General features: G+C 46.2%; 1 protein-coding gene across 1 annotated transcript in view; it reads right to left on the minus strand.

Annotated features, from left to right (window-relative positions):
- The window catches only part of LOC141988580 (uncharacterized), a 186,393-nt gene that overhangs the window by 158,685 nt on the left and 5,566 nt on the right, over positions 1-22,142 (minus strand). The window contains exon 4 of the mRNA XM_074954423.1: positions 15,038-15,199. The gene's annotated coding sequence lies outside the window, so the exon portion shown is untranslated. The remainder of the gene's footprint in view (positions 1-15,037; positions 15,200-22,142) is intronic.

Below are 22,142 nucleotides of genomic sequence, written 5' to 3' on the forward strand. Positions count from 1 at the left end.
GATTTTAACAGTGAGAGTTAAAAATTAGGTCATGTCTACACTACGAAATTAGGTCGAATTTATAGAAGTCGGTTTTGTAGAAAGTGTTTTTATACAGTCGATTGTGTGTGTCCCCACACAAATGCTCTAAGAGCATGTAGTTGGCGGAGTGCGTCCACAGTACCGAGGCAACCGTCAACTTCCAGAGCATTGCACTGTGGGTAGCTATCCCACAGTTCCTGCAGTCTCCGCCGCCCATTTGAATTCTGGGTAGAAACCCAATGCCTGATGGGGCAAAAACATTATTGCGGGTGGTTCTGGGTACATATCGTCAGGCCCCCCCTTCCCTCCCTCCCTCCCTCCATGAAAGCAACGGCAGACAATCGTTTTGTGCCTTTTTTCCTGGGTTACCCGTGCAGATGCCATTCCACGGCAAGCATGGAGCCCGCTCAGCTCACCGTCACCATGTCTCCTGGGTGCTGGCAGATGCGGTACTGCATTGCTACACAGGAACAGTTTATTGTCTTTTGGCAGCAGGCAGTGCAGTATGACTGGTAGCCATCATCACCGTACTCCAGGGTGCTCTTTTAGCCGACCTCGGTGAGGTCGGTCAGGGGCACCTGGGCAAACATGGGAGTGACTCAGCCAGGTCATTTCCCTTTTAAGTTTCATCTCATGGCTATTCAGTCCTGCCAGCAGTCGTACTGCACCGTCTTCTAACGAGCAGCCAGGAGACGACAATGGCCAGCAGTCATACTGCACCGTCTTCTGCCGAGCACCCAGTAGATGACGATGGCCAACAGTCGTACTGAACCGTCTGCTGCTAGCAAGATGTATAAAGATAGATGAAGTGGATCAAAACAAGAAATAGACCAGATTTGTTTTGTATTCATTTTCTCCTCCCTCCCTCCATGAAATCAACGGCCTGCTAAACCCAGGGTTTTGAGTTCTATCCTTGAGGGGGCCATTCTGTTTCTCCTTGATGGAAAGCCACCCCCTTTGTTGATTTTAATTCCCTGTAAGCCATGGTGTCAGTTGCCCCTCCCTCCGTCAGAGCAACAGCAGACAATCGTTTCATGCCTTTTTTCAGCGCAGATGCCATAGCACTGGGAACATGGAGCCCGCTCAGATCACCGTGGCAATTATGAGCACTAAAAACACCGCGCGTGTTAGCCAGCAGGATATGCACAACCATAACCTGCAAGAAAAGCAAAACCAGGCAAGGAGGAGGCAACTGCAGCGCAGTGACAAGCGTGATGAGGACATGGACATAGACTTCTCACAAAGTACGGGCCCCTGCAATGTGCACATCATGGTGTCAATTGGGCAGGTTCATGGCATGGAATGCCGATTCTGGGCCCGGGAAACAAGCACAGAGTGGTGGGACCGCATAGTGTTGCAGGTCTGGGACGATTCCCAGTGGTTGTGAAACTTTCGCATGCATAAGGGCACTTTCATGGAACTTTGTGATTTGCTTTCCCCTGCCCTGAAGCGCAAGAATACCAAGATGAGAGCAGCCCTCACAGTTGAGAAGTGAGTGGTGATAGCCCTGTGGAAGCTTGCAACGCCAGACAGTCAGTCGGGAATTAATTTGGAGTGTGCAAATCTACTGTGGGGGCTGCTGTGATGCAAGTAGCCAACGCAATCACTGGGCTGCTGACATCAAGGGTAGTGACCCTGGGAAATGTGCAGGTCATAGTGGATGGCTTTGCCGCAATGGGATTCCCTAACTGTGGTGGGGCGATAGATGGAACCCATATCCTTAATTTGGCACCAGAGCACCAAGGCAGAGAGTACATAAACCAAAAGGGGTACTTTTCAATGGTGCTGCAAGCACTGGTGGATCACAAGGGACACTTCACCAACATCAATGTGGGATGGCCAGGAACGGTACATGACGCTCGCATCTTCAGGAACTCTGGTCTGTTTCAAAAGCTGCAAGAAGGGACTTACTTTCCAGACCAGAAAATAACTGTTGGGGATGTTGAAATGCCTACAGTTATCCCTGGGGACCCAGCCTACCCCTTAATGCCATGGCTCATGAAGCCATACACAGGCACCCTGGACAGTAGACAGGAGCTGTTCAACTACAGGCTGAGCAAGTGCAGAGTGGTGTTAGAATGTGCATTTGGGCGTTTAAAAGCGCACTGGCGCAGTTTACTGACTAGGTTAGACCTCAGCGAAACCAATATTCCCATTGTTATTACTGCTTGCTGTGCGCTCCACAATATCTGTGAGAGTAATGGGGAGATGTTTATGGCAGGGTGGGAGGTTGAGGCAAATCGCCTGGCCACTGATTACACACAGCCAGACGCCAGGGCAGTTAGAAGAGCACAGGAGGGAGCGGTGTGCATCAGAGAAGCTTTGAAAACCAGTTTCAGGAATGCCCAGGCTACGGTGTGAAAGTTCTGTTTGTTTCTCCTTGATGGAACCACCCCCTCAGGTTCACTCTACTTTCCTGTAAGCTAAGCATCCTCCCCTCCCCCCTTCGATCACCACTTGCAGAGGCAATAAAGTCATTGTTGCTTCACATTCATGCATATCGTGGAACCCACTGTCCCGAGAATCTGTCAGTTAAGGAGTTGGGGAAATTCTAACAAACATTTGTCCAGTCCATGTGTGGGTTACCCACAAGTCCTTTATCCTGGTGCAGATGTCCCCAACACCAAGGATGCCTGGGACTTGCTGGCAGATGAAAGCTCCTTGGGCCAGTTCCCCAGACAAGGTCTTTCCCAGGGAGCAGGTAGGAGGTGCAGCCCTGCCCTTCTCAGCAGAGAGAGAGACAGAGAGCTTATTTCAGGACTTGTCCATCAGAAGCAAACTCTCCCCTGCCAGAGCATATCAACAGGAACTGAAGCCCAAACAGCTCAGCTTTTCCTTCTGTCCCCAGCATCCCACTAGAACCCTCCCTGCCCCCATAAGCAGATTGCCCTGGTCTTACCTCTTTCCCCCTATCTCAGAACATGGAGCTGCTTGGATCCCATCACAGTGTGATTGTCCCATGTGTCTCTCCACTTTGGAGACTGATGCCCCTGCAGGGTCTGATGTGATGCTGTTTTCCACTCAGATTGGGCTGAGAGCAGGGGCAGAATAGCTAGGGGCTTGTTCCCAATTTCATTGCCTGTTTGGACCCATGAGACATTGACAGTCTCCTCCTCCCCCAGCGCTGGGGGCACCTGGAATTGGGTCTCTCACTCTCAAGTGTCGAGGCTCAGGCATGCTCTGTGGGGAAGGGTGTGGGCTGCAGAAATGAGGAGCAGCCTCCCAAGGGAAGGCCTGGAACCCTGGAGTGTCCCAGGATATTCCCAGTGAGACTGGGAGAAAGTGTTTCCCAGAGACCTGGGCGGGGAACATCCTGCAAGAGGCAGCGCAGACCCCAAAGGCAGAGTTGGAACCCGACTGCGAATGAGCTAGTGGCCCTAAGAGAACATGAGAGGGGGACCAGGGCATGTCCAAAAACCCCAGAGCAGGGGACAGCTGAGCCCAGAAAGAGCCCGCACACCTGCTGTGTGAGCAGGGAAGGAGGATTCAAGAGGCAGAGAGACCTGAAACTGAGAGTCAAACTGTTTCAAAGTAGAGAGCATGGGAAGAGCTTCAGGGGAAAGCAGGAGCTCAAAACACATGGGGGGACCCACAGAAGAGAGACAGCCCATCCCTGTGCTGAGTGCAGGAAAAGATTCAGCCAGCCTCCATGTCTCACTAGACACCAGAGAATTCACTTAGGGAAGAGACCCCAACACTGTCATGAGTGTTGAAAAACATTCAATCACCTGTCACATCTCACTAGATACCAAAGAATTCACATGGGAGAGAGACCCTATTGCTGTGCTGAGTGTGGCAAAGGATTCAAGCAGACCACCCATTTCGCTATGCACCAGAAAATCCCCATAGGTGAGAGACCCCACTGTTGTCCTGAGTGCGGGAAAAGTTTCATTCATCTACAGCATCTCACTACACACCAGAGAGTCCACTCGGGTGAGCGACCCCCCATTCTTGCACTCAGTGTGGGAAGCGCTCTATTGACTTACCAGCTCTTACTAAACACCAGAGAGTCCACTTTGGGGAGAGACCCCATCCCTGTGCTCACTGTAGGAAAAGATTCAGACAACTCTAATGCTAGTCCTCATTCGTGACTCACCCTAAACCCATCCCGTGACCCCTAAAACACTGATCTAGACTATTCCTGAGAGGTGTCTGTCTAACCTGTTCTCAAAAACCTCCAGAGATGGAGCTTCCACAATCTTCCTAGTTTAACTTCTGTAAAGTATCACCTACCTTTCTCCCCCACAGCATCCAGGGTACATATCTCACTACCAGCATGGACAGGATTTCATACTGCACCAGGCATCAGCCCACAATCTGCTCACATCCCCCATCTTTGTTTCAAGTACTAGATAGGCCAATTCAACATGTTCTGTTTCCTTTGGCTCTTAGTTACTAAAAGTTAATGTCCGGGCATTGGGCTTCCATTGTCTCTTCCAGGTAACTGCAGTCTTATATGGCCAGTCCTGGATAGTTCAATCATACCAGTTGATAAGCCTGCATGACCAAATCCACTGGGTAACAGGACAAAGTCAGTGAGTAAACTGAGTACTACTTTTTCATTAAACTAATCCAGAAATGTCCAAATTTTCCCACTAACCAGGTACCAGGTCAGTCACTGGATTTGTAAAGATGGTTTGTTTGGGAGCATTAGCCCAAGAGTCACCTATATATCCCCTTGTGGACGTTATGGGCTGCATCTGGGACAGAGGAGATGACTGGAGTTAGGACTTCTGCAGTAGGCCCGAATTTTTCCCATGCTTTTAACCCACTGTGGCTCCTGTCCTCCCCACCCCAACCCCCGCCCCTCAGATTCCATGGATGCAGTTTAATGTTTTATTTCTTTTGGGTTTTTCTTCTTTGCCCAATTTTTTCAGTATGCAAAGTTTATAGCTAATAAAGTACCTTCGTCCGCCTGAGTGACCAAAATGCTGTGATGCCCTGTGTCATAAATATAAAGGGAAGGGTAACCACCTTTCTGTATACAGTACTATAAAATCCCTCCTGGCCAGAGGCAAAACCCTTTCACCTGTAAAGGGTTAAGAAGTTAAGGTAACCTTGCTGGCACCTGACCCAAAATGACCAATGAGGGGACAAATACTTTCAAATCTGGAGGGGGTGGGGACAAAGGGTTTTGTCTGTCTGTGTGATGCTTTTGCCCAGAACAGATCAGGAATGCAAGCCTTACAACTCCTGTAAAGTTAGTAAGTAATCTAGCTCAAAAATGCATTAGATTTTTTTTTGTTTAATGGCTTGTAAAATAAGCTGTGCTGGAGGGAATGTGTATTCCTGTTTTTGTGTCTTTTTGTAACTTAAGGTTTAGCCTAGAGGAATTCTCTATGTTTTGAATCTGATTACCCTGAAAGGTATTTACTGTCCTGATTTTACAGAGGTGATTCTTTTACCTTTTCTTTAATTAAAATTCTTCTTTTAAGAACCTGATTGATTTTTCATTGTTCTTAAGATCCAAGCGTTTGGGTCTGTGTTCACCTGTACCAACTGGTGAGGATTATTATCAAGCCTCCCCAGGAAAGCGGGTCTAGGGCTTGGAGGGGATATTTTTGGGGAAGAGGTCTCCAAGTGGGCTCTTTCCCTGTTCTTTGTTTAAAACACTTGGTGGTGGCAGCATACTGTTCACGGACAAGGCAAAGTTTGTACCTTGGGGAAGTTTTTAACCTAAGCTGGTAAGAATAAGCTTAGGGGGTCTTTCATGCAGGTCCCTACATCTGTACCCTAGAGTTCAGAGTGGGGAAGGAACCTTGACACACTGTAATATCTGTGTATCTGGCCCCTTACATGAAATCAGGCCCACTTCTCCTGTTTCAGTCAAGGTGCACTCTACTTTGGCCTAATGAGGAGGGTAGGACTGCCCTTGGGAATGATAAATGAGAGACAACTCAAGGGAAAAAAGTTCAGAACCCAGGCCTGGTCTAAACTACAAAGTTAGTCTAACATAAGTTGTTTCAGAGTAACAGCCGTGTTAGTCTGTATTTGCAAAAAGAAAAGGAGTACTTGTGGCACCTTAGAGACTAACCAATTTATTTGAGCATGAGCTTTCGTGAGCTACAGCTCACTTCATCGGATGCATACTGTGGAAGCTGCAGAAGACATTATATACACACAGAGACCGTGAAACAATACCTCCTCCCACCCCACTCTCCTGCTGGTAATAGCTTATCTAAAGTGATCATCAAGTTGGGCCATTTCCAGCACAAATCCAGGTTTTCTCACCCCCCCACCCCCATACACACACAAACTCACTCTCCTGCTGGTAATAGCTCATCCAAAGTAACCACTCTCCCTATAATGTGCATGATAATCAAGGTGGACCATTTCCTGCACAAATCCAGGTTCTCTCACCCCCTCACCCCCCTCCAAAAACCACACACACAAACTCACTCTCCTGCTGGTAATAGCCTATCCGAAGTGACCACTCTCCTTACAACGTGCATGAAAATCAAGGTGGGCCATTTCCAGCACAAATCCAGGTTTTCTCACCCCCCCACCCCCATACACACACAAACTCACTCTCTGCTGGTAATAGCTCATCCAAAGTAACCACTCTCCCTATAATGTGCATGATAATCAAGGTGGGCCATTTCCAGCACAAATGCACATTGTGGGGAGAGTGGTCAGTTTGGATGAGCTATTGCCAGCAGGAGAGTGAGTTTGTGTGTGTGTTTGGGGGGGGGGTGGTGAGAAAACCTGGATTTGTGCTGGAAATGGCCCACCTTGATTATCATGCACATTATAGGGAGAGTGGTTACTTTGGATGAGCTATTACCAGCAGGAGAGTGAGTTTGTGTGTGTATGGGGGTGGGGGGGTGGCCCACCTTGATTATCATGCACATTGTAGGGAGAGTGGTCACTTTGGATAGGCTATTACCAGCAGGAGAGTGAGTTTGTGTGTGTGGTTTTTGGAGGGGGGTGAGGGGGTGAGAGAACCTGGATTTGTGCAGGAAATGGCCCACCTTGATTGTCATGCACATTGTGGGGAGAGTGGTTACTTTGGATGAGCTATTGCCAGCAGGAGAGTGAGTTTGTGTGTGTGTATGGGGGTGGGGGGGGGTGAGAAAACCTGGATTTGTGCTGGAAATGGCCCAACTTGATGATCACTTTAGATAAGCTATTACCAGCAGGAGAGTGGGGTGGGAGGAGGTATTGTTTCATGGTCTCTGTGTGTATATAATGTCTTCTGCAGCTTCCACAGTATGCATCCGATGAAGTGAGCTGTAGCTCACGAAAGCTCATGCTCAAACAAATTGGTTAGTCTCTAAGGTGCCACAAGTACTCCTTTTCTTTTAACATAAGTTGCTTTGCCTTGAATGATTTGTGTCTACATTCAAATTTGTCTGCAGCTGACATAAGCGCTCAGTTATTGCAACGCAGTGAAACCACCTCCCTGAATGGCGTGGAGTCACAGTTGACCTACTGAGGTTGATGCAGTGTGAGTTTAGACACTGCATGACCTGTGTTGATCCTCATAATCCTCCAGCAGCTTTCCCACAATGCCCCATTCCCTGCAACAGTGACTATTCAGGTCACAGTTGTAAACTCCACTCTCCGGGGGCTATGGAGACTGGAAGCTCCACCCTCCCCCCCATTTTTAAATGTTTTTCCTGATTGCCCACCTTGGCGAGTACACCTAGCAGAGCTCCCGTGTTGTGTGCAACCAGGGCCGCCAACAAGGGGGAGCAAAGGGGGCAGTTGCCCTGAGGCCAGGCAATTTAAAAGGGCCCGGGGCTCCCAGCTGCCACTCCTGCTACCGCCCGTCCGAGGCCGCACCCCTTCCGGGCACCCAGAGCTGCCTCCCACCTTTGCCCTGGGCCCAGCAAAGTCTGTCGGCCACCCTGTGTGCAACTGCCCAACCAAATATGCTGGCTCCAAACACTAGGGTGTCTGTTTTCTGGAGCAGACAGGGGGTCGTGCATCTCTTTGGCCTCGGGGGAGAAGAGGCTGTGCAAGTGCAGCTACGGATCAGTGTAACCCTGACAGACCCCGGTCGTCATCGAACCTGGGCCCTCTGGAGCTTAGTGCATGAGCTTCTACTGCATGAAGCCATGTGGCCCTTAGCGAAGGCTGTAGAGCCAACTCATTAATCTCTCTCTAAGTGGTCTCAGTGCCACTGCATGGGACAGAACACCACACCCAGGAGGTGTGTGGGTTACACCAGCAGTTGGAGAAGGCATGTGACAGGGGTCAGAAGCAGTGCTGCATGAAAGCAAAAGAACCACTCCATGCATGTCCCAAGGTCAGGGAGGCCAACAATTGATCTGGTGCTAGGGCTATAGCACTTTTACAGAGAGCTGCACGTCCCTCAGCCCGCGCCGCTTCCACCAGCTCCCATTGGCCTGGAGCAGCGAACCACGGCCACTGGGAGCCGCGATCGGCTGAACCTGCGGACGCGGCAGGTAAACAAACCAGCCCGCCCCGCCAGGGGCTTTCCCTGCACAAGTGGCAGAACAAGTTTGGGAACCACTGCCTTAGACACATCAGCTAACTGCACAGATTAACTCCCTAGGCTTTTGACAGCCTCAGCACAGAGTTTAAAAAGTCCCTCTTGACACCAAGTAGGATTCCTGTGATTTTAGGCCCTTTTCACCAAAAAGTCACAGAAATCCAAGTTTCTTTGTTCCAAAAGGGCCACACACAGACCACAGGTCAGCTTCTCCTTAGATCTTCCTCCCTTTCCTAATAAGGCAGCTCTCAGTCTGATCCTGTAATAAGCTGTCATAAATATAAAGGGAAGGGTAAACCCCTTTAAAATCCCTCCTGGCTAGAGGAAAAATCCTCTCACCTGTAAAGGGTTAAGAAGCTAAAGGTAACCTCGCTGGCACCTGACCAAAATGACCAATGAGGAGACAAGATACTTTCAAAAGCTGGGAGGAGGGAGAAAAACAAAGGGTCTGTGTCTGTCTGTATGCTGCTTTTGCCGGGGACAAAACAGGAATGGAGTCTTAGAACTTTTAGTAAGTAATCTAGCTAGGTATCTGTTAGATTATGGTTTCTTTAAATGGCTGAGAAAAGAACTGTGCTGAATAGAATGACTATTCCTGTCTGTGTGTCTTTTTTGTAACTTAAGGTTTTGCCTAGAGGGATTCTCTATGTTTTGAATCTAATTACCCTGTAAGGTATCTACCATCCTGATTTTACAGAGGTGATTCCTTTACTTCTATTAAAAGTCTTCTTGTAAGAAAACTGAATGCTTTTTCATTGTTCTAAGATCCAAGGGTTTGGGTCTGTGGTCACCTATGCAAATTGGTGAGGATTTTTACCAAACCTTCCCCCGGAAGTGGGGTGCAAGGTTTGGGAGGATTTTGGGGGGAAAGATGTGTCCAAACTACGTTTCCCAGTAAACCCAGTTAAAGTTTGGTGGTGGCAGTGGAAATTCCAAGGGCAAAGGGTAAAATTAATTTGTACCTTGGGGAAGTTTTAACCTAAGCTGGTAAAAGTAAGCTTAGGAGGTTTTCATGCAGGTCCCCACATCTGTACGCTAGAGTTCAGAGTGGGGAAGGAACCTTGACATAAGCGTACACAGGGTTTATTAATTAAATAAAAATGAAGCCAGAGATATTTGAATAGTGCTAAGAATACTCAAGACACCAACAGGCAAAGACATGAACTTAGGTCATTATCTTATAAAACTTCTGTCCAATGTAACAAAGACTTATAAATTCAGCTTCTGGGGCTTATCCCAGCTGTGGAATCTAGAGGTCCTTTACCTGGAAGACAAAGGCCTTGACACTTATGGTCCAGTCTGGTAAAAAGAACCTTGTTTCCTTCCCCTTGGCAGCTTTTAACCCAAAACCCGGCCATGTGACCATTCTGCCCCCAGGGCTCACAGATGGTAAGGGGGTGATGGATGGGTCCATGAGGCAATTCTTCAGTGAAGTCATCCTGTGTGGCATATCTGGGTGGGAGTTTCCCCTTCTCCATTGTTCTGTAAGATGGTTTGTACCTGTTGTGATGAGAATTGAGGACTTGCCTATGGACACATTGCTTTTTAATGGGTATTAATTGATCGCTCTCTCCCCTAAGGAGTGTAGACATTTCTATGGGTGAAACTCAGCAATGATTAATGGGTCTTGTTTTGAGGGGCTCTGTCCCAGTCAGGTGAGAGATATGTACCACAAAATGTACAGTTACTTCTCCTAACATAAGAAAAAACAGAGATTTGCCTGAGGATTGCAGTCATCTGTTCACCCGCATTTAGGAAAGTCCAAACACTACGTACTTTACTGCAATTCTAACAATTTAATAATGTTCTACCAGCATAGAATCATAGAATCATAGAATATCAGGGTTGGAAGGGACCCCAGAAGGTCATGTAGTCCAACCCCCTGCTCAAAGCAGGACCAATTCCCAGTTAAATCATCCCAGCCAGGGCTTTGTCAAGCCTGACCTTAAAAACCTCTAAGGAAGGAGATTCTACCACCTTCCTAGGTAACGCATTCCAGTGTTTCACCACCCTCTTAGTGAAAAAGTTTTTCCTAATATCCAATCTAAACCTCCCCCATTGCAACTTGAGACCATTACTCCTCGTTCTGTCATCTGCTACCATTGAGAACAGTCTAGAGCCATCCTCTTTGGAACCCCCTTTCAGGTAGTTGAAAGCAGCTATCAAATCCCCCCTCATTCTTCTCTTCTGCAGACTAAACAATCCCAGCTCCCTCAGCCTCTCCTCATAAGTCATGTGCTCTAGACCCCTAATCATTTTTGTTGCCCTTCACTGGACTCTCTCCAATTTATCCACATCCTTCTTGTAGTGTGGGGCCCAAAACTGGACACAGTACTCCAGATGAGGCCTCACCAGTGTCGAATAGAGGGGAACGATCACGTCCCTCGATCTGCTCACTATGCCCCTACTTATACATCCCAAAATGCCATTGGCCTTCTTGGCAACAAGGGCACACTGTTGACTCATATCCAGCTTCTCGTCCACTGTCACCCCTAGGTCCTTTTCTGCAGAACTGTTGCCTAGCCATTCGGTCCCTAGTCTGTAGCGGTGCATTGGATTCTTCCATCCTAAGTGCAGGACCCTGCACTTATCCTTATTGAACCTCATCAGATTTCTTTTGGCCCAATCCTCCAATTTGTCTAGGTCCTTCTGTATCCTATCCCTCCCCTCCAGCGTATCTACCACTCCTCCCAGTTTAGTATCATCCGCAAATTTGCTGAGAGTGCAATCCACACCATCCTCCAGATCATTTATGAAGATATTGAACAAAACCGGCCCCAGGACCGACCCCTGGGGCACACCACTTGACACCGGCTGCCAACTAGACATGGAGCCATTGATCACTACCCGTTGAGCCCGACAATCTAGCCAGCTTTCTACCCACCTTATAGTGCATTCATCCAGCCCATACTTCCTTAACTTGCTGACAAGAATACTGTGGGAGACCGTGTCAAAAGCTTTGCTAAAGTCAAGAAACAATACATCCACTGCTTTCCCTTCATCCACAGAACCAGTAATCTCATCATAAAAGGCGATTAGATTAGTCAGGCATGACCTTCCCTTGGTGAACCCATGCTGACTGTTCCTGATCACTTTCCTCTCATGTAAGTGCTTCAGGATTGATTCTTTGAGGACCTGCTCCATGATTTTTCCAGGGACTGAGGTGAGGCTGACTGGCCTGTAGTTCCCAGGATCCTCCTTCTTCCCTTTTTTAAAGATTGGCACTACATTAGCCTTTTTCCAGTCATCCGGGACTTCCCCCGTTCGCCACGAGTTTTCAAAGATAATGGCCAAGGGCTCTGCAATCACAGCCGCCAATTCCTTCAGCACTCTCGGATGCAACTCGTCCGGCCCCATGGACTTGTGCACGTCCAGCTTTTCTAAATAGTCCCTAACCACCTCTATCTCCACAGAGGGCTGGCCATCTCTTCCCCATTCTGTGATGCCCAGCGCAGCAGTCTGGGAGCTGACCTTGTTAGTGAAAACAGAGGCAAAAAAAGCATTGAGTACATTAGCTTTTTCCACATCCTCTGTCACTAGGTTGCCTCCCTCATTCAGTAAGGGGCCCACACTTTCCTTTCCTTTTCCTAAAGCCTGACAGACTCTTAGTTGATACATAGACCTAGAGTTTGCTTAAGGCTCTGGCATCACAGTGCACATGCATTTTTCCTTACAATGTTTACATTTAAAGATGGCGCCCAGCCCAAGAAGACACCGATATTGCCTGATCATTGTTCTGCTCATGGGAGAAGAGGTAGTGCTACAACAGACAAAGTTAGAGTTGGAATCTCCTTTTTTTCCACTTACAACACAGAATACAAAGCGCACAGTGCTCACTCTGTATTTATCTTTGATTACAAATATTTGTGCTGTAAAAAACAAAAGAAATAGTATTTCTCAATTCACCTCATACAAGTACTGTAATGGAATCTTTTTATCATGACAGTTGAATTTACAAATATAGAATTATGTACAAAAAAACCTGCATTCAAAAATAAAACAGTATAAAACTTTAGAGCCTACAAGTCCACTCACTCCTACTACTTCTTACGCCAATCGCTCCAACAAACAAGTTTCTTTACATTTGCAGGAAAGTTAGAACAGGCGTTTGCATAGCACTGTTGTTGCCGGCGTCGCAAGATATTTACGTGCCAGAGGTGCTAAAGATTCATATGTCCCTTCATGCTTCAGCCGTCATTCCAGAGGACATCTGTCCATGCTGATGATGGGTTCTGCTCGATAACAATCCAAAGCAGTGCAGACCGATGCATGTTCACTTTTATCATCTAAGTCAGATGCCACCAGCAAAAGATTGATTTTCTTTTTTGGTGGTTTGGGTTCTGTAGTTTCTGCATTGGAGTGCTGCTCTTTTAAGACTTCTGAAAGCATGCTCCACACCTCATCCCTCAGATTTTGAAAGGCACTTCAGATTCTTAAACCTTGGGTCGAGTACTGTAGCTATCTTTAGAAATCTCACATTGGTACCTTTTTTGCGTTTTGTCAAATCTGCAGTGAAACTGTTCTTAAAATGAACAACATGTGCTGGATCATCATTCGAGACTGCTATAACATGAAATATATGGCAGAATGAGTGTAGAACAGAGCGGAGCAGGAGACATACTATTCTCCCCCATGGAGTTCAGTCAAAATTTAATTAATGCATTATTTTTTTAACAAGCGTCATCAACATCGAAGCATGTCCTCTGGAATGGTGGCTGAAGCATGAAGGGGCAAATGAATGTTTAAGCATGTCTGGCACGTACATACCTTGCAATGCCGGTTACAAAAGTGCCATGCGAACGCCTGTTCTCACTTTCAGGTGCAATTGTAAGGTAGAAGCCGGCAGCATTATCTCCTGTAAATATAAACAAACTTCTTTGTCTTAGAGATTGGCTGAACAAGAAGTAGGACTGAGTGGACTTGTAGGGTCTAAAGTTTTACATTATTTTGTTTTTGATTGCAGTTATGTAACAAAAAAAATCTACATTTATAAGTTGCACTTTCACAATAAAGAGTTTGCATTACGGTACTTGCATGAGGTGAATTGAAAAATACTCTTTATCCAGTTTATAATTTTTACAGTGCAAATATTTGTAATAAAAATAATAATATAAAGTGAGCACTGTACATTTTGTATTCTGTGTTGTAATTTAAATAAATATCTTTGAAAATGCAGAAAAACATCCAAAAATATTTAATGAATTTCAATTGGTATTCTATTGTTTAACAGTGCGATTAAAACAGCAGGGGTAACTAGTGGTGTTCCCCAAGGATCAGTCTTAGGACCAATCCTATTCAACTTATTCATAAATGATCTGGAGAAAGGGGTAAACAGTGAGGTGGCAAAATTTGCAGACGATACTAAACGGCTCAAGATAGTTAAGACCAAAGCAGACTGTGAAGAGCTTCAAAAAGATCTCACAAAACTAAGTGATTGGGCAACAAAATGGCAAATGAAATGTAATGTGGATAAATGTAAAGTAATGCACATTGGAAAAAAATAACCCCAACTATACATACAATATGATGGGAGCTAATTTAGCTGTAACAAATCAGGAGAAAGATCTTGGAGTCATCGTGGATAGTTCTCTGAAGACGTCCACGGAGTGTGCAGTGGCAGTCAAAAAAAGCAAATGGGATGCTAGGAATCATTAAAAAAGGGATAGAGAATAAGACGGAGAATATTTATTGCCCTTATAAAAATCCATGGTACGCCCACATCTTGAATACGGCGTACAGATGTGGTCCCCTCATCTCAAAAAAAATATACTGGCATTAGAAAAGGTTCAGAAAAGGGCAACTAAAATGATTAGGGGTTTGGAACGGGTCCCATATGAGGAGAGATTAAAGAGGCTAGGACTTTTCAGCTTGGAAAAGAGGAGACTAAGGGGGGATATAATAGAGGTACATAAAATCATGAGTGGTGTGGAGAAAGTGAATAAGGAAAAGTTATTTACTTGTTCCCATAATATAAGAACTAGGGGTCACCAAATGAAATTAATGGGTAGCAGGTTTAAAACAAATAAAAGGAAGTTCTTCACACAGCGCTCTGTCAATCTGGGGAACTCCTTGCCTGAGGAGGTTGTGAAGGCTAGGACTATAACAGGGTTTAAAAGAGAACTGGATAAATTCAGAGAGGCTAAGTCCATTAATGGCTATTAGCCAGGATGGGTAAGGAATGGTCTCCCTAGCCTCTGTTTGTCAGAGGGTGGAGATGGATGGCAGGAGAGAGATCACTTGATCATTACCTGTTAGGTTCACTCCCTCTGGGGCACCTGGCATTGGCCACTGTCGGTAGACAGGATACTGGGCTGGATGGACCTTTGGTCTGACCCAGTATGGCCATCCTTATGTTCTTCTTATGTTCTTAACAGTGATTAATCGCAATTATTTTTGATTCGAATTCATTTGATTTGAGTTAATCATTTGAGTTAACTGCAATTAACTGAAAGCCCTAATAAAAAGAAAGTAACACAAGTAGCAGCTCTTTACTGGCCTAGGGGATGAAATTATGTTGATTGAGTATGTACCTTGTCATGGGCATACCTATTAGCGTACCCGTAATCAGTTGGATGGGGCACTGATCCTGTGCCTTGCTGACAATAAACGTGACCAAGCCTTCACCAGTGAACCAAGTCTGAGGTTTTTCTTTATGCTTGACATCGAGGTCTGCTAATTCAGACAACTACCATCTCTGCTGGTGCAGAATACACAGGAGCTCTGAAAATAGCAGGACAAGCAGCATTAGCAACACAGGGATCTTCAGAGATGAAGTACGTCAGCCCCCCAAAACCACAAATAAGCTTCATCCTTAATTACAGCTGGGCAAAGTTGCAAAAGAGACACTCCTGTCCGATTAACAATTGTTTATTCAAGTGATAAAATAAGAAACAAGAGGGGGAAAAATGTTAATAACTTTTTCTTACTTTTTGTATTTTGCTTATGGCCTGAACAGGTAGATCCCAAGAGCAGGGAATGGGGTAATTCTGCTTCGTAGGGATCATCTCCCTTCCCTTAATCCTACAGGTTCTTCCTTGAGTGTTCCTCGGAATGATTCTGCTGGAGGTTGTTCCATAGGTGTCTCCAATTTTACCCAATGAGGGAACCTCCTTTTATCTTACACTTTATGCATGTGCATGAAGGCGTCAGTCCTTTTTTCTTTATTTGTACTTCCACATACCAGGAATATTGGGGTTCCCTGTTTTTCATAGGTTATTTTAGTTCCTCTTGTTCTTATTAGCATTTATGTACAACATGTACCCTGCGGTCAGGACAGACATTTTAATGATGTTACAATAAGGTGTCTCATGATCTTAAACAAAACACTGTGGCTGCTTTTCCACAACATCACCTATTGTCACATCTTTATAGTAGTCTTGTGATCTTTACTGGCATAGGGTTATTCTTCGGTCACTTACTTATGTCAAGCATTCTTAAACTATGGCCTAATATGGCTAAGCTGGAATTTTACAGGTCTCAGCCTGTAGGCCTTACATTTCAGCCCTGCTTTACTTAAATACCTAATGCATACTTATTACTCCTAACAACTTAGCAATCTTATACTTCTATGATCCTACAACTTAAATCTATTTAGCATAAACTGATTGACGTAGCATATGACGTAGCATATGAGTTAATCATAACACCACACAGCACACAAATAAATGGATTAAAATGACATAATTGGCTCCACTTTTATGAAAATTTCCCCATTTTTGACCAGCCCTAGTTAGCCTCATTGTTATGGAGCCTCCCTCTGCCCCCTCCTGCCCAACAGTTGTGCTGTGACCAGTCGCACTCACAGGTCTCTATGGGAGACATTCCATGAAGGATTTGCAGCCCTTAATCTTTAACTCAAATCAACATGCATACACAAGAGCTCAAGTATAAGGCAAATTCTGCTGTTGAAATAGCACTAAACTCTAGCAAGATACGTGCAAAGGAGAACTAACAGGCTGGAGAGTGGTTACCAGTTGAGTTCCTCAAGGATCTGCCTTGGGACAATCTCATTTAAATTCATTAGTGATGCGGATTGTTTCTCATTCACTACACAAATCTTCTCCAAAGGTGAATATGGGCATGAATTACTATTAAAGTAAAGCAAATGAGTACATATTACAGAGTGATTTGTTTTACACTAAATCAAGGAAAGCCGTGTCCTTTACTAGAAAGCAGAAAAGAAGTTCTATGCAAACTGGCACTAACTGATGCCCGCAGAGCTAGTCTCACCAGAGAGATGAAAGGTTCAATGAGGCATTAAGACTAAACTCCCCTCTCAGAGCTTATCTCTGAAGGTCTAGCTGAGGCACATTGCCACACTGTGAGAAATGTTCACAGCTTTTACCCATGCTGCTCCTGGTCTGGAGAAAGAAAGGAGGATCTCCAGTCTCATATGCCAGGTTGCCAGCACTGCTCTGCCACCAGTGCTTGGTTCACATCTGTCAAGGCTCCTTCCCCACTCTGAACTCTAGGGTACAGATGTGGGGACCTGCATGAAAGACCCCCTAAGCTTTTTCTTACCAGCTTAGGTTAAAAACTTCCCCAAGGTACAAACTTTGCCTTGTCCTTGAACCGTATGCTGCCACCTCCAAGCGTGTTAAACAAAGAACAGGGAAAGAGCCCACTTGGAGACATCTTCCCCCCCAAAATATCCCCCCAAGCCCTACACCCCCTTTCCTGGGGAAGGCTTGATAAAAATCCTCACCAATTTGTACAGGTGAACACAGACCCAAAAGCTTGGCTCTTAAGAACAATGAAAAATCAATCAGGTTCTTAAAAGAAGAATTTTAATTAAAGAAAAGGTAAAAGAATCACCTCTGTAAAATCAGGACGGTAAATACCTTACACGGTAATCAGATTCAAAACATAGAGAATCCCTCTAGGCAAAACCTTAAGTTACAAAAAGACACAAAAACAGGAATGTACATTCCATCCAGCACAGCTTATTTTACCAGCCATTAAACAAAAGAAAATCTAATGCATTTCTAGCTAGATTACTTACTAACTTAAGGAATTATGAGCTGCATTCCTGATCTGTTCTGGGCAAAAGCATCACACAGACAGACAGACCCTTTGTTTCCCCCCCTCCAGCTTTGAAAGTATCTTGTCTCCTCATTAGTCATTTTGGTCAGGTGCCAGCGAGGTTATCTTAGCTTCTTAACCCTTTACAGGTGAAAGGGTTTTGCCTCTGGCCAGGAGGGATTTTATAGCACTGTATACTGAAAGGTGGTTATCCTTCCCTTTACTTTTATGACAATATCGAAGACTGTGCTTCCTATGGAGCTGGGGGAGAAAGTGCTTTTTGCCCACGTGAGCACTTTCAGTGCCAGGTTAGGTAACCCCTGGGAATCAGTTAGAACGAGAAGCTGACTTTTCAACTCAGGGAGGCAGTGACATTCAGGGACAGGGCGGCTGACAGACTTGGCCAGGCCCTGGGCAAGGTGGTGTGGGGGACGGCTCCGGGCCCCTGCAAGAAGGCAGGGCCTCGGGCGGAAGGGGCAGGGCTGGGGCTAGCCTCCCCCAGCCAGCCCTTCAGGGTCACCTGGGGCTCTGGTGGGGATTTTAAGGGTTTGGGTGTTTTAAAGGGCTCCACTGCCAGGAGCCCTGGGCCCTTTTAAATGGCTGCCCCCTCATTCAACCCTGTCAGCAGCCCTGTTCGTGGAGCTCTCATTACTCACCAGGTGTGTGAACCATGATGTGTTTGAAAAAAGCCTCTAAGTAAAATGAGGATTTCTGTGTCCCCATCTGGCAGTGGGGGAATGGGAAAGGGTAGAGACCCATATTCTGTGGAATGCAGCCATAGGGGGAGAAGCTTTCACCAGCTTGCGTTAGCAAGGCCCCTAGACCTGTGTTACCGGCATCAGTGAACAGTGCATGCATTGGATGAAGTGGGTTTTCGCCCAGGAAAGTTTATGCCCAAATAAATTTGTTAGTCTCTAAGGTGCCACAAGTACTCCTCGTTCTTCAGACTTGGGGCACTGTTTCTTCATGTGTTCAAGGGATGTGAGTAAGAAACACAATTTTGGGCCGTCCCTTGGGGCTGGGGTCTGATAATTAGGGTCACTGAGAGATTCTGACCCACAGCCTGCCTCCAGACCTGGTATCAGCGCTGCTTTCAGCCCAATCCCAACCCTACATGCAACTTTGACCACCGCGCCACACATTACCATTTATCTTGGCCTGTTGAATGAGCTCTTGATCTACCTCCAGGAGGTCAGAGCTGATAACATTAACTAGCACCCCCTCTGGTACCACTGAAGTCTCTGACTCGAGGGTCGGTACGTTAACCTGGATGGATCAGGGATTGTATTTGGATTCGCCATACTTAGGGCATTGTTTCTTCATGTGTTCAAGGAATGTGTATAAGAAACACTATTTTGAGTCTTACATACAACATTCCTGTTAATGCACCCCAGAGTGATATTAGCCTTTTTCGCAACAGCATCCCATTGTTAACTTGTACCCAGTTTGTGATCCACTGTAACCCCCAGATCATTTTCAGCAGTTTTACCACCTAGCCAGTTATTCCCAAGTTATATCTGTGCATTTGATTTTTGCTTCCTAAGTGAAATACTTTGCACTCATCTTTATTGAATTTCATCTTGTTGATTTCAGACCAATTCTCCAATATATCAGGGTCACTTGATTTCTAATCCTGTCCTCCAAAGTGCTTGCAACCCCTGCCCGCTTGGTGTCATCTGCACTTTTTATAATCACACTCCATTATCCAGTAATTAATGAAAATATTGAATAGCACTGGACGTAGGACAGACCCCAGTGGGACCCCACTAGTTTCCTCCTAGTTTGACCGCTAGTTTTTGAGTATGGTCTTTCAACCAGTTGTGCACCCACTTTATAGTAATTTAATCTAGACCACATTTCCCTGGCTTCTTTATGAGACTGGCATGTGGCACTGTCAAAAGGTTTACTAAAAATCAAACTAAACAACAACTACTGCTTCACCCTGTCCACTAGCCCAGTAACCCTGACAAAGAAGGAAATTAGGTTGGGTGGGGATGATTTGTTCTTGACAAAACCATGCTGGCTATTTCTTATAACCGTGTTGTCCTGCCTCTTCCCCTGAAAAGACCATTCCTCAGCCTCACCGAACTTACCCTTAGTATTCTTTTAGGGTAAATAATAATGCTGATGCATAAATATCCTTCTCTCTCAGATTTGATTGACTATCCAGTGTAGTTAAATACATTGCTATCTCTTGTTTCTGCTACTATCTGACATCAATTCGTATTTTAAAACACCATACACAGGGAGATGAACTTTTCAAAGTAACCCCCATAAATCTCACCTTTCTCTTCAAACACCTCACAGGGCTGCAGATCCAAGAGCAGGAACTGTTGCAAGAAGGGCAGATACAGTCTGTGCAGAGCTTTATACAGCAGAGGGTGTTTCTTCACCCAGCCAATGTCAACTGGTCTATCCCGTGATGTTTTCAAAGTAACAGTTGATCTGATTGCAGGGTCTTACTGGGAAATGACTCTTTAGTGGCTCAGTCCAAGCCAGAGGGAGGAGTCCAACACCCAGGATGCTGCTGGGGAGGACAGGGAGGGCCCTGCTCTGGGAGTGTCTCTTTATCCCAACTCTCAGGGGTTGGCCACTCCTAGCTCTGAGTAGCTCTGCTTTTGAACAGTCGTCAGTTACTGTAGCTGTGGACAAGCCTGACTGTCCTGTTACTCAACAGTAGAACAGATAAGAAAGGAGACTGATTTAGAGGAAAACACGTCTGCCACTTTCAGGTGCAAACTCCCAGCCCACTAGAGAAGCCCCAACTCCATGAAACTTCATGGCCAATTGGAGCGAGTGGGACAAGAATTCCAAAGTGCAGCTGCCCGGGGATTTCCAGTGGGATCCTCACTTTACTTTGCTATCTATTCTCTCATGGGTGAACTTCAAACCTGCTCTGTTCTTTCTAGGCTAGTCAGAGATTCTTACCCATGTTACCACAGACAGAGGTTTCAGGAGCCCCAGCTCATCTAGACATTAAGTCAGAGACAGGGGGCGTTGTTACAGTGTGGGGAAGGGGGACACCTGCACCACCTGTTTCCCTTTGGTCTCTCAGCCCTTTCTTAAATAGCAGAGTATTCAAGTCATTCTGAACTATATTTGCTGCCCGGCCACAAACAGTGGCTGTACAGTCTCCCAATGGGGGGGAAGGAATGGATCACAATCACCACCAAAATCTAGGCCTGCCACATAACTTCCTGCGCTGAGAGAACCTTCCCCCATCTCTTAGGGTGGGATGGAAGGTCTAGTAGCTAAGGCCCTAGCCTGGGAGCCCTGTGGTTCTGTTCCTTGCTCTGACATGCTTAGGTAAGACAGTTAATCTACCCTGTGTCTCTACTCCCCTGCTGTAGATCAGGGATAGTACTGCCCTACCTCACCGAGGTGCTGCAGGGAGAAACTCTATTATTACAGAATGTGCTAAAGACCACTGGGGTCCAGAGACATGATTTATGCTGATGGTGGGAGCTTCTAACCGCCTTCTGTTAAGACTGAATGGAAGGAATAATTAAATGCCCCTTTGTGAACCGGTGCTGGAAACAATAGGAGCCAATTTACTGGCCACATGGCCAGGCTAATCAGAAACTAAATCAGATGGGCTGAGGGAATTCCATGGGACTGAATGTCAAACGCAGGAGATGGGGCAGTTATTGGTTGGGTGTATGTGGGTGTGAGAGAGAGAGTCAGAAGCAGTCAGAAAGCAAGCCGTGCCTCTCTGGCTGACTCTTGGCTTTCTTGTAGCGAGTCCCTGAGAGGAAGCTTTTTGGGAGAGTGCTGACTGAGAAGTTTCAGAGTAACAGCCGTGTTAGTCTGTATTCGCAAAAAGAAAAGGAGGACTTGTGGCACCTTAGAGACTAACCAATTTATTTGAGCATGAGCTTTCGTGAGCTACAGCTCACTGCATCCGATGAAGTGAGCTGTAGCTCACGAAAGCTCATGCTCAAATAAATTGGTTAGTCTCTAAGGTGCCACAAGTCCTCCTTTTCTTTCTGACTGAGAAGGTGGCCTTGGAATTGTGAGCAAGGGACCTGCCTCCTGGTGTGTGACCCTGGGGTGTTCTGAGAACCAGGACTTGGTCACCGTGTGCCTCTGCAGCACCTGGCACAATGGGGCCCAAATCTCAGTCGGGGTCTGTGCGGCACCTGGCACAATGGGGCACCAATTTCAGTGTGGGGGGGTGTCTCTCGGAGCTACCGTAGAATAAAGGATAAATAACTAGGTCAAAATACCTCCTGCTTCTGGGAACAACCACAGTTCCTATTCCGCAACCTACTGAGTGGCTGGATGCCATTAACAGCCCCCTGAGGAACATCCATGGGCAGGTAAAGTGTGTGGGGCAAATAAACAAACCCAGAGAGCTTTTAAAACTTCACCCTAACAAAATCAATTTAGGAACATTTTTAACTCTCAAGCTGTGGGGAGGAAGCCAGAGCAGGAAGAGAGGCCCATGCCTCGCTCCTAGCCCAGAGAGAAGAGCAAACCAGGAAGGAGGTTTGCGGGCAGCCGTGTATATTTGCTGTTGAGAGTAACAGCTGCGAAGCAGCACGTATCAAAACCTCAGTCTGTTTGCAGACAAATAACCATTCGCCCCCTTCACTCCCTGGGTGAGCAAATCTCTCACAGGGGGGTGGGCAGGGCTATGACC

The sequence above is a fragment of the Natator depressus genome, chromosome 6 (assembly GCF_965152275.1).
Source record: "Natator depressus isolate rNatDep1 chromosome 6, rNatDep2.hap1, whole genome shotgun sequence".
Lineage (NCBI taxonomy): Eukaryota > Metazoa > Chordata > Testudines > Cheloniidae > Natator > Natator depressus.